Here is a 12013-nt window from a genome sequence, read left to right as displayed (position 1 = left end):
GGGAAGTAGAGGCAGTCGCAGCTCGCATGACTCGGGTGGGGGTATCACTCGAGGGTTCGCCCAGGGGGGGATTAATTTAAAAATAAAGAAAACGTACCCCCCTCCCCAGGTCCCACACTGCCTGCTCTGCTGACCGGTCCTACGTTTTCCTGCTGCTTCAGGAGAACAGGAAGTAGGCATCCTCCCTCCCCTCCCCGAAGCCAATCACAACACTGCAATGGCAGCATTGTGATTGGTGCAGACACCGCCCAGCTAGGCGCCTGTAGGGAGGCCATGTTCTCAGCCTACATAGAGAAAATGGAGAGTGTGCATGACTGGTTTGGTCGGCCCCAGAGGGCCGACCAAATAATCAGGGCCAACAATAGCGGGCAAGCCACTCCTCCCCAACCCGCCCACCACCAACCAGGCACACCCTCCCACCTGCCCCCAACCGGGCATACCATTCTGCTTTCTTGCAGTGCGAGAAGCAGAAACATAAAAAGGTATTTAAAATACCATTTTATGTTTCTGCTTCTCGCACTGCGAGAAAGCAGTGGGGGACGCTCCTCCGCCCTAAGGGAGGAGCTGACCCTTAGTAGAGGGCCATGTAAAAGGTAGGAACTCCTGAAGCAAGTTAAACGGGTGGGTAAGGAGCACAATATGAGTGGTCGGGATATCAGGTATCGCAGGGGCAAATTGTGCCTGCTTCAGGTGTGCAGCCAAAATGCGGCCAGCTTTTCCACCCTTACATAATGCTGCTGTCAAAGGCAAAAGAGTTCAGACTCTGCCTGCAATGTGTAATGTTAATTCAGATTATATTTGGCCCATACTAGTTCATTGAGAAGAGCGAGGGTTGGTGCCGAGTTGTACGCCTGAGTCAGGCGATGTGTGAGGTCAGTCAGACAATGCAGACAATGCAGCTCTGTCTCACATGTCAGAATGTCAGAAGGGTCACTCATCATGTTGTCTCTCAGAGAGGCCTTCCTGGCTGCCCACAACATTTGCTGAGGAGATGGACTAAGTATTGTCCTCCAAATACTGTTTGAGATACTGCCACAGCCTGCGTTTGTACTCAGGAGCCTTGTGCTATGCTATATTCATACGCCAACCGACCTGTGGGGGCTGTAACAGTTGAAGATCAAAGTCAATCAGCACCAGGATGTGATCCGAGGTACTGTTTGGAAGAATTGAGGCTGCCACTTTTACGGACCAATTTAATAGACAACAAAGAGAAATTGATCTGGGAATGGGTGCCATGTGTGCAGGAGGTAAAGTCCAAATCCCTTGGATGCGTCAGTCAGCAGAGCGCTACCAGAGCATGGCCATTAATGATGTCAGAGAGGATGAACCAGTCTGGGGGCTGTCTGTCTGTGTGGTTTCTAGTTTTGTCGAGTAATGGGTCCAGGGGCATGGTCCAATCACCCTCCCCATGAGTACCTTATATTCCCCAAAGGAAAGAAGGAGGAGTTTGGTCAGGGTGGCAAAGAGGTCCATATAATCCCCAACAGGAGCGTATATAGGACCCACAACTGAGGTAGGATCACAGTTGCGAGCCTTAGAAAAGATGTGCCTGCCCAAAGGATCCCCCCACCTCCACAGTGTGTGAGCTGCCAGGGATTTGTCCTGGAGGAGTATTAGGACGTATAGGGGCGTTCTGAGTCCTGCGAGCATATAGGACTGTGCCCACTCAATCTCACTTAAGTTTATCATGTTCAGTAGGGGACAGATGCATTTCTTGGAGTAGTGCTATATCGGGGCGCTGCGTTCTCAGAAAAGAGGATTTTCTGCCTCTTGGGAAAGTGTGGCAGGCCATTCACATTGAGTGAGGTGATCCAGAGTGGTCAGGTCGGCCCAGAGGGCGAGGGGGACACGTGTATGGCACCAGATGGGTTCAGGAAGGAGAGGACAAGGTTGGCCAGGAGGGGGAACTGGGGGAAACCAGGTGTTGTCTTTAGTGTACAAACTGAAACCACTGAGAAACGGAGAAGATGCTGCTATAACCCAGAGGTGTGCGTAAAAGACCTCCCCTACTACTGCAGAACAGAAACAATGATTTCTGTTGTTCTGGGTTTAAGCCAGACTGCGTACCTGCCACCGCGGGCCCTGATCATGTCAATGCATATTGGCCACCCAATTGCCAAGGAGGACCCCAAACCCAGAACCCGGAAACGAACCATTGTGTCTGAGGCATGACATACATTGAAGTCCAGAGACCCCCACCAAAAAGAAGCACAGGTAAAGCATAGAATACTGAAGCAAACGTATGAACAAATAACAGAGAAGAGGTTATGGTTGTGGGACACAGTCATCAATACAGGTACAGTCCTGGCAATGTCCAGTATAACATAGTCTCGCAGCAAGCCTCCACAGGTCCCTCTCAGGCCAGCCAGGTGGCACGGGGCCCACAGAGGACCCACCCCACGCCTAAAGTGGGACACCAGCAAGGCAACCTTAAGCAGTGAACGTGACTTTTCTCTCTGACTGCCATGGCGCTTGCTCAACTGTTTGCCCCTGTTCAAGGAGCAGCGTTGCATGACTTTCTCCAGCCACTGATGCTCCTCTTGCTTGTCAGGTAGTCACTCCTCCCTCACCGTGGGTGGCTCACAGGTGTCCATGGTTTTAAAGTCCAGGGCATGGAGAAATCTTTCCAGGTCTTCAGAATCATCAAACTCCTGGGTCCTGCACTCCACCGTTATCAGCATCAAGACTGGTTCCAGAAGACCATACTTTTTCTCCTGCTTCCTAAGGTGAGGCTCCAGGGCCATAAATCACTTCCATACAAGATTGGTGTCCCGGGAGAAGTTGGCCGAGATTAATATTTGGTGGTTCCCACAGTGGTTCGGCCCAGTTTCCATGCTGCCAAGATAATCTAGGGGTCCCAGTAACATAGGAACACAATTTACACGGTACAATATAAATCAAGCAAAAATGCAACTTGAACCACAATGTTTTATTCACAATGTGGAGGCATATTCAATATACATAATTCAAAACAATCAGTGGTTATTGTACAGTGCCCCAAAGTGGTAGAGAAGAGGGGAGGGTGTGATTGTGTAAGGAGGTAGTGAAGAAGGAGGGGAAAATTTTAGATACTGGTGTAATCAGTAAATATGACAATTATTTACATATGTTACATAGAACTGTACATAGAAATAGGACCGTTAGGTTCATGTAGCTAATTTAAGCAAAAATCATACTCCACAAGGTTCATAAATGAAAACAGTTTGGAGTGGAGTTGATATAGACAGACTGGTCGTAGTCGACGTTTCGACCCTTAAAAATGCAGACAATGATATTCTTGCTGTAGGGTCTTCATCAGGACATGGGTAAGGGACACGGAACCTATTTAATGATAAAATATGGTTTTAGAGTCGGGTAAATTATCCCTATGTTAAATAAGAACTAAAAGCACAACAGCAAAAGGGGAATGGCATAATCCCACCCGAATATTACTAGGGCCAGGAAAAGTCACAATTTGTTGACACCTCATAGTTGATAAAAATAGTCTAATTTGAATATTTTCGCCTAGACTCTGCCAACGCTAAAGTTAGGAAAAGACTGATAAAATCGCAAAAACGTCACAGTTATTTAAATTTCTGAAGCCGAGGGCCGTTGGGAAAAGGCTGATCGTTATCGATGGATATGGACAACACACTTATAGAAGAAAACAATTAGGGGTTAGAGCCAGTAAAATCATAGACAATATAACATCTGAGTAGGTTTAAAAATACTCAACCACTAATCAGATGTCGCACTCACCACAAGGTGGTATGATTGGGAGCTGATGCCGTCTGATTTAAAGTCGATCTAGTAGATCTGTGGGTTGAAATAGGTAGAGGGACGATATAATCGTAATAAAATACAACGGGGTGTAGGTACGTCACATGGTTGGTCTGACAGGGTAGGGATGACTCACCATTGTGCAAGGTCTCTGTTGTTGCAAATGTAGGTCATAGTTCGGATTTCCACGATGAAGCCAATTCTGTCAAATACAATAATAGTTGGCCATTTTAGGGAATCCAGAACAATTCCAGATAGCAACTCGTCATTACGCAGGCAAGAAAACCACTCACCCTGTCGTCGTATTGAAACACGTCCGACGGGACTGGGGTTGGTTTTTTCAATTACAATCAAGAGATATCTGAAAGTAAGGATTGGATTTCAGTTAGGGACATGGCGAGTGTACCCGTGAGAAAGGACTCTGACTAGCCAGTACGATGGTTTAGGGATTGTTAGTGATGCTTACCAAGTACGGAGTGAATCACGTCCTGATCGCTGCTCCAAATCGCAATGGCGAAATTGGGTTCCGGCTTGGGAGATATCACCAAGGGAACGGGATCACGTGATCCATTGGACCGTATCAACATGGTAGACAGACTATTTGGGATTGCTACGTTACAAAAAGTCATCTATAGGCATAGTGAACAGACTGTGCGCATTGCTCACAATCATACACACATTAGGAACATATAGTCAGAAAGGGTTGATATAACGTCTAAGCCTAGATGTGATATTTTAGAAGCAAAGCACGGGTCAGCATTACGTATATTGCGCGGTAGTTTACAGAAGATGGAACGCACCAGATATATTAATACTGACATTTATAATCGCATCTTGTCAAAATGATCATTGGAGAGGAAACTTAATAAATACTGTATGTACAAAACATGGAGTACCTCTCAGATGAGGGTATAGGCCACATATTGGATCCACAGTGGTGTACCTCTCCCATGAGGGTAAAAGACCACATCATTTAACAGAAAAAGCAGGGAATTGAAAAACATAAGTATCAGTTGTTGAAAACCTGTAAGGTTTGTTACACAGGAGATCTGAAATAATTATGCGATAGTACAATATCCCAATTTACGAGAAATGACGTACCTCTCACATGAGGGTAAGGTCAAATCACAATCTGATCAGGGTTAATTAAGATAGGGTGGCTAATTGGGAGAAGGAGCTATCGAGTTCATTGAGCCCAGATTCAATTGAGTCTAATGTGTATATCCATTTTAGCTCCCGGGTGTTGAGGATGTTGGCGATATTACCTCCTCTAGGTCCCAGCATGGCCTTTTCAATAATAACCCATGTGAGGCTCTCAGGTGAATGTCCAACTGTGGTGAAATGATCAACCAATGGGGCCCCTGATATACACATTAGACTCAATTGAATCTGGGCTCAATGAACTCGATAGCTCCTTCTCCCAATTAGCCACCCTATCTTAATTAACCCTGATCAGATTGTGATTTGACCTTACCCTCATGTGAGAGGTACGTCATTTCTCGTAAATTGGGATATTGTACTATCGCATAATTATTTCAGATCTCCTGTGTAACAAACCTTACAGGTTTTCAACAACTGATACTTATGTTTTTCAATTCCCTGCTTTTTCTGTTAAATGATGTGGTCTTTTACCCTCATGGGAGAGGTACACCACTGTGGATCCAATATGTGGCCTATACCCTCATCTGAGAGGTACTCCATGTTTTGTACATACAGTATTTATTAAGTTTCCTCTCCAATGATCATTTTGACAAGATGCGATTATAAATGTCAGTATTAATATATCTGGTGCGTTCCATCTTCTGTAAACTACCGCGCAATATACGTAATGCTGACCCGTGCTTTGCTTCTAAAATATCACGTCTAGGCTTAGACGTTATATCAACCCTTTCTGACTATATGTTCCTAATGTGTGTATGATTGTGAGCAATGCGCACAGTCTGTTCACTATGCCTATAGATGACTTTTTGTAACGTAGCAATCCCAAATAGTCTGTCTACCAGGTTGATACGGTCCAATGGATCACGTGATCCCGTTCCCTTGGTGATATCTCCCAAGCCGGAACCCAATTTCGCCATTGCGATTTGGAGCAGCGATCAGGACGTGATTCACTCCGTACTTGGTAAGCATCACTAACAATCCCTAAACCATCGTACTGGCTAGTCAGAGTCCTTTCTCACGGGTACACTCGCCATGTCCCTAACTGAAATCCAATCCTTACTTTCAGATATCTCTTGATTGTAATTGAAAAAACCAACCCCAGTCCCGTCGGACGTGTTTCAATACGACGACAGGGTGAGTGGTTTTCTTGCCTGCGTAATGACGAGTTGCTATCTGGAATTGTTCCGGATTCCCTAAAATGGCCAACTATTATTGTATTTGACAGAATTGGCTTCATCGTGGAAATCCGAACTATGACCTACATTTGCAACAACAGAGACCTTGCACAATGGTGAGTCATCCCTACCCTGTCAGACCAACCATGTGACGTACCTACACCCCGTTGTATTTTATTACGATTATATCGTCCCTCTACCTATTTCAACCCACAGATCTACTAGATCGACTTTAAATCAGACGGCATCAGCTCCCAATCATACCACCTTGTGGTGAGTGCGACATCTGATTAGTGGTTGAGTATTTTTAAACCTACTCAGATGTTATATTGTCTATGATTTTACTGGCTCTAACCCCTAATTGTTTTCTTCTATAAGTGTGTTGTCCATATCCATCGATAACGATCAGCCTTTTCCCAACGGCCCTCGGCTTCAGAAATTTAAATAACTGTGACGTTTTTGCGATTTTATCAGTCTTTTCCTAACTTTAGCGTTGGCAGAGTCTAGGCGAAAATATTCAAATTAGACTATTTTTATCAACTATGAGGTGTCAACAAATTGTGACTTTTCCTGGCCCTAGTAATATTCGGGTGGGATTATGCCATTCCCCTTTTGCTGTTGTGCTTTTAGTTCTTATTTAACATAGGGATAATTTACCCGACTCTAAAACCATATTTTATCATTAAATAGGTTCCGTGTCCCTTACCCATGTCCTGATGAAGACCCTACAGCAAGAATATCATTGTCTGCATTTTTAAGGGTCGAAACGTCGACTACGACCAGTCTGTCTATATCAACTCCACTCCAAACTGTTTTCATTTATGAACCTTGTGGAGTATGATTTTTGCTTAAATTAGCTACATGAACCTAACGGTCCTATTTCTATGTACAGTTCTATGTAACATATGTAAATAATTGTCATATTTACTGATTACACCAGTATCTAAAATTTTCCCCTCCTTCTTCACTACCTTCTTACACAATCACACCCTCCCCTCTTCTCTACCACTTTGGGGCACTGTACAATAACCACTGATTGTTTTGAATTATGTATATTGAATATGCCTCCACATTGTGAATAAAACATTGTGGTTCAAGTTGCATTTTTGCTTGATTTATATTGTACCGTGTAAATTGTGTTCCTATGTTACTGGTACCCCTTCTTATCACTAATTGTCCGCCCAGGTCCCCGTGACTTCTACTGGGTATAACCCCCCCATTCATATTGCCAAGATAATCTGCCCCACTAGAGACATGCCGTTATGGGCCGGGGTCTCTGCGTGGGGGTGGAGTAGGGTACGAGACCAGACCCTGTGCACCTACTGGAGTTTTCCACACTCCGCGTTACGCGGAACTTGTGGAGTTCGTCACCATCAAGTTGGTGAGCGTGAGCAAGGAAAACCCACCTCCCTGTGAGATTTTTCCTCGTTTGCAATCGTCAACATCAAGTCGGCGAGCACAATCCTGGAAAATCAACCTCTCTACGAGATTTCTCAAAGTGGGCCATCAGATTTCTCATTGCTAGTGGTCGCATATGCTCGCGACCGCTCGTGCTGAGAAATCATCCATTCGAATTGAGAAAGCTATGTGGAAAATGACCATGTATATGTACATAAGCGGCGTTCATTTGTGTTCACCATACCCCTCTCTGTAAGCAGAACGAATACCGTGAAGCATTGACTGCATCATCCCGCCAGCGTAGGCCCATGCACGCACGTACGCGACAGCAATTTTAGGCACCATGGCCTCTCTGCCCGTTTGTTAAATCCCCAGTACCCCCCCGCGCATTGAACACCCCCCCGCTCTCTCATGAATAGACCATAAAACCCTCTTCCTCTGCACGACCCTACTCTGGAAATGACACCCCCGCCTGGCCCACACCCCCTTTCATTTCCCCTCAGGAACACCCTTCCCCTCTTCTGATGATTCCCCCTCCCGGCCACGCCTGACCCCTCGACCCGGTCCCAAGTCATAAGACCAAGCCTCGTGGATGTACCACCCCCTCCCCCTTTTTAGCCCCGCATAGCAAAACGTGATACACCAACTGAAGTGCCCGATCTTATCGCCTGCCCAACCTTAGATCTGACCGCCCCCTCCTTCCCTCGTGTCCTGTCGGAATGTCCGGCTGCAAGATTACAATCACTTGTTACATTTAGGAGGGGGAACGACATCCGAGGAAGGGTATGGGAATAGGCCTGGAGCTGGGATTCCAAACATGCCTTTTCGTACTTCAAAGTGTCTTTTATTGCAATAAGGAATGTTTGTGCATCATAAACCTGTGTATAAAAGACGAAGCCTCAGTAAAACTTGTTAGAGCACCTCCTGAAGACACTGTGTGCGTGTCCGAAATGACAGGCTCTCCTCATGAGAAATAAAACTCTGTTCTTGTGTTCCTGCTTCCAGCGCCCGTCTCTTTATTTTGTAACCATTCGAGATGGGAACTAAGAGGCGTCTTGCGCCAGCAGCCTGGGCATCGGTTGTAATCTAGACTGCTTTTCCTCAATTGGCGTCCCAACGCGGGGCCCATCAGCGACATAAGGTCCGGTAAGAGAGGTCCAGACGATGGGGTGAACATCTAAACGATTGGAGTATACCTGCCTTGAGAGGGCCCTCGTCCGGCTGCCGATTGAAAGAACTTCACCGATTCCGAACGGACCTCTCTCAAGCGACCTACTGTCCTGACTGGAATCCCACAGGAATGCTGCGGTAAAAACATGGAGTAAGAGAACGATCGGGCGCTGGAAAGGGAAGGCGAAGAACTGTCCACACGGTCCGGTCCGGGTAAGGTTAAGTAGGACGTCTTTACGTCTGATTGGTAGGATGGCTTTATCCATCTGATTGATTGATTGTTTGTATTGGAATCAGTATTTAAATACTGGTATTTTTCATTGATTGGTTCATTTAGCCTTGGTTGCTACTTGAAGTATTGATTCTCTTTGAGACATTCTCTGTTTGCAAACAGCGACGAATAGGAACGTTCCTCTCTCTTTGCAAATAGGGAAGGATAGGTAATGCAGACTTTTGTCCCCCATTGTAATCCGTCATGCCTGTCTTTCTCCCCACTGATTGTTTGTTATCGATTTTCTTATCGATTATCGCTCTTTTGAGATATTCCCTGTCTACAAACAGAGAAGAATAGGAATATTCTGTCTCCCTTTGCAGATAGCGAAGGATAGGTAATGCAGACTTTTGTCCCCCGTTGTAATCCGTCATACCTGTTTTTCTCCCCACTGATTGATTGATTGTCTGGACATTTATTGTTCAAGGAATAGTTCTTTTGAGGTATTCTCTGTCTGCAAATAACGTGGAATAGAAATATTCTGTCTAGTCTTTGCAAGTAGTGAAGGGTAGGTAATGCGGACCTTTGTCCCCCGTTGTAATCTGTCATGCCTATCCACTCCCCACTGATTGGTAAACTAGTTCCACCCGGACCATTTATTAGAGGTAGATCATCTGGCTCAACCGGAGGGCACCCCTAATGAAAAGGACATATGTAAAATACGAGGTAATCACTGTATCCTGTTAACAGAAACTTTAGCATGAAACACACTAGAAAAAGGAAAGAAAAAGAAATCGAGCAAAATCAGTAGGCCACTGATGAGTTTTTTGACTTCGCTAGAAATGAGAAACGTTAGAAACAGCCCGCAATAAGAAACATGAAAGTGGTGAGAGAAGCCAAGCTTGACATCACGGCAGCCACGAGGTAGCTAGGCTCCGCCGCCCCTCACTGCTCCAAACATGTCTGTCCCACCGCCCGCCACGCCCAATAATGGTAACATGAGATAGATACAAGTCAGCAGATACCTACCCCCATTCCGGAAACTCCCGAAGTGCAACAGGTCCACGGTTACGCCCATCCGGAAGACGAGGCCTCGACACGTGCAGGGCGGGGCCCGGCCGGCCGCCATCGGCCGAAGAGGTCGTGGGATGGTCGGCCCGGAATGTACTGGTCCTCCCATCCTCTTCTGGTGCCTTGCAGGCCACGGGGGGGGGATGTCTTGCTTATACCTCCGCCCCCCCCTCTTATCGCCTGGTCCGGCCATCACGAATGTCCGTGCCGGAAAACGGCGTGGGGTGCGCTGGGAGGGAGAGGCGGCGCGGACGAGCCTCTCCCACCTCCCCAGGTGGAGGACCCCAGCTGCACCCCCAACGCTCCACTCACCCGACAAGGGTTCGTCTACTCTTGCGGTGCAGCGGCGCTCCACTCACCCAGCGGGGTCTCGTCTACTGTTGCGGTGCAACGACGCTTCGCCCGAACCAGCCGAGTTCATGAAGTGGGCGGTCAACCCTGCAGGATTGGGCCCGGCGTGAAAGGATGGCCTGGTCGCTTGTCAGCTAGAAAATGAGTCCCACGTCCAGAAGCGTTCCCCTCGACTTTGAAGATTCTATGAGAACCGCGGGGGCCCCCGACCCTCCCCACAGACCCCCCCCCCGATGGGGAATGACTGCCATGATCACCCACGGAACGACCAAGACGTAGCCACGAGACGTTGGCGCTCCCATGCTGGCGCCAGCCTCAGTTCAAATGACCAAAATCCTGCGGACTACCAATTTGATCAAGTTCCAGTGGGACACCAGTATGACCCGGTAGGAAAGATTGTTGCCTCCCTCCCCCCCCCTTTTGACTGATGGTTCATTTCGCCAGTCCCTTTTGCTACCCTTTAACGAAAACTTTTGGACTGCCGAAAGAGGTTCTGGTCCAACCACGAGTTGGTGGAGACATTTTTGACTATACTTGGACCTGCCTGACCTCACCCAAAATGGCGCCGGTACAAATGAAACTCGCAACTCCTCGTTGTGTCCCGGTTGCTCAGCCTTGATATCATGAGATATGTATGCAGTTTTTAGCACATGGCGGGAGGGGATGGGTACTGATTATATGTTCGGACAATGAATTGATATGGGATGGGTACTGATTGAACATCCGGACAATGAATTGATGTTAAGTTTTGGCGCATCATGTTATTGAAAGTTCAAATTTTTTCGACACTTATGGTACTTGCTCACAATGAATTTTCGATATGATTTTATTGCACTTGTCGCACTTTTATTATGAAACCAATGACCACCGGCTCCGTTACGCTTCCCACGAATAAATATCCCCTCATGCATAGTTCCAGACTGCTCCGTGGCCGGCCCACGTGGTTGTAGGCCCGTATTTGTGTGCCAACATTATTAAATAAAGGTTTTTTTGAAAAGCAAACATAGTTATAGCGCTTAGATTGGCAAGTTTCGAATAATTGGCCATTGTTTCCGATATAAGTAAAATACAGGTGAAATGAAACAGCTCGATTGGTTAAGGGTTAAAGAGTATAGTACACAGAAATATTGCAAATATGAATGGTCCAGGTTTGTTGTATGTGATTTTCATTTTTTTGTGCAGCGTAAAGCAATCAATAAAGATACTGGTATTTAGCCTCTACTTTATATTCCACATGTATCAGGGAAGTTGTTTTAGATGCCCCTAAGCCACTCTGGAGGATTGCCACCAAGCCACTCTAGTACCAACAAAAACGACCCTGTACCACAGTAGACCACCCCTCTTCCATGGAGGAGAACATGAGTTCACCCCCACTCTACACCGACTGCCCTTTTGTTTTGACCCTCCCCTGCACACGATCCGTAATGCCACACTTGGGCGATCTATGCTATACACAGGCCATCAATAATTATCTCTCCAGCACTACCGGTCCCTCTGGGCTTAAACGCCGAGATGGTAGGGACCGCATCCTGCGGAGACAGGTCGAGTATGTGGTAAGTAAAAGCATTTTCGGGTCTATGCGCGTTGATGTGTTTTAAAACGCTGCCCCACCCCTTCTTTTTCCGCTCCTTCTGCAGGTCACATCGGAACGTCGACTAAAGTATGGAGAAGACCTAAGCAGCACGCCATGGTCCTGCGCGGAAATCGGGCTAGCACT

The sequence above is a fragment of the Lissotriton vulgaris genome, chromosome 5 (assembly GCF_964263255.1).
Source record: "Lissotriton vulgaris chromosome 5, aLisVul1.2, whole genome shotgun sequence".
Lineage (NCBI taxonomy): Eukaryota > Metazoa > Chordata > Amphibia > Caudata > Salamandridae > Lissotriton > Lissotriton vulgaris.
Note: the sequence above shows the minus strand (reverse complement) of the source record.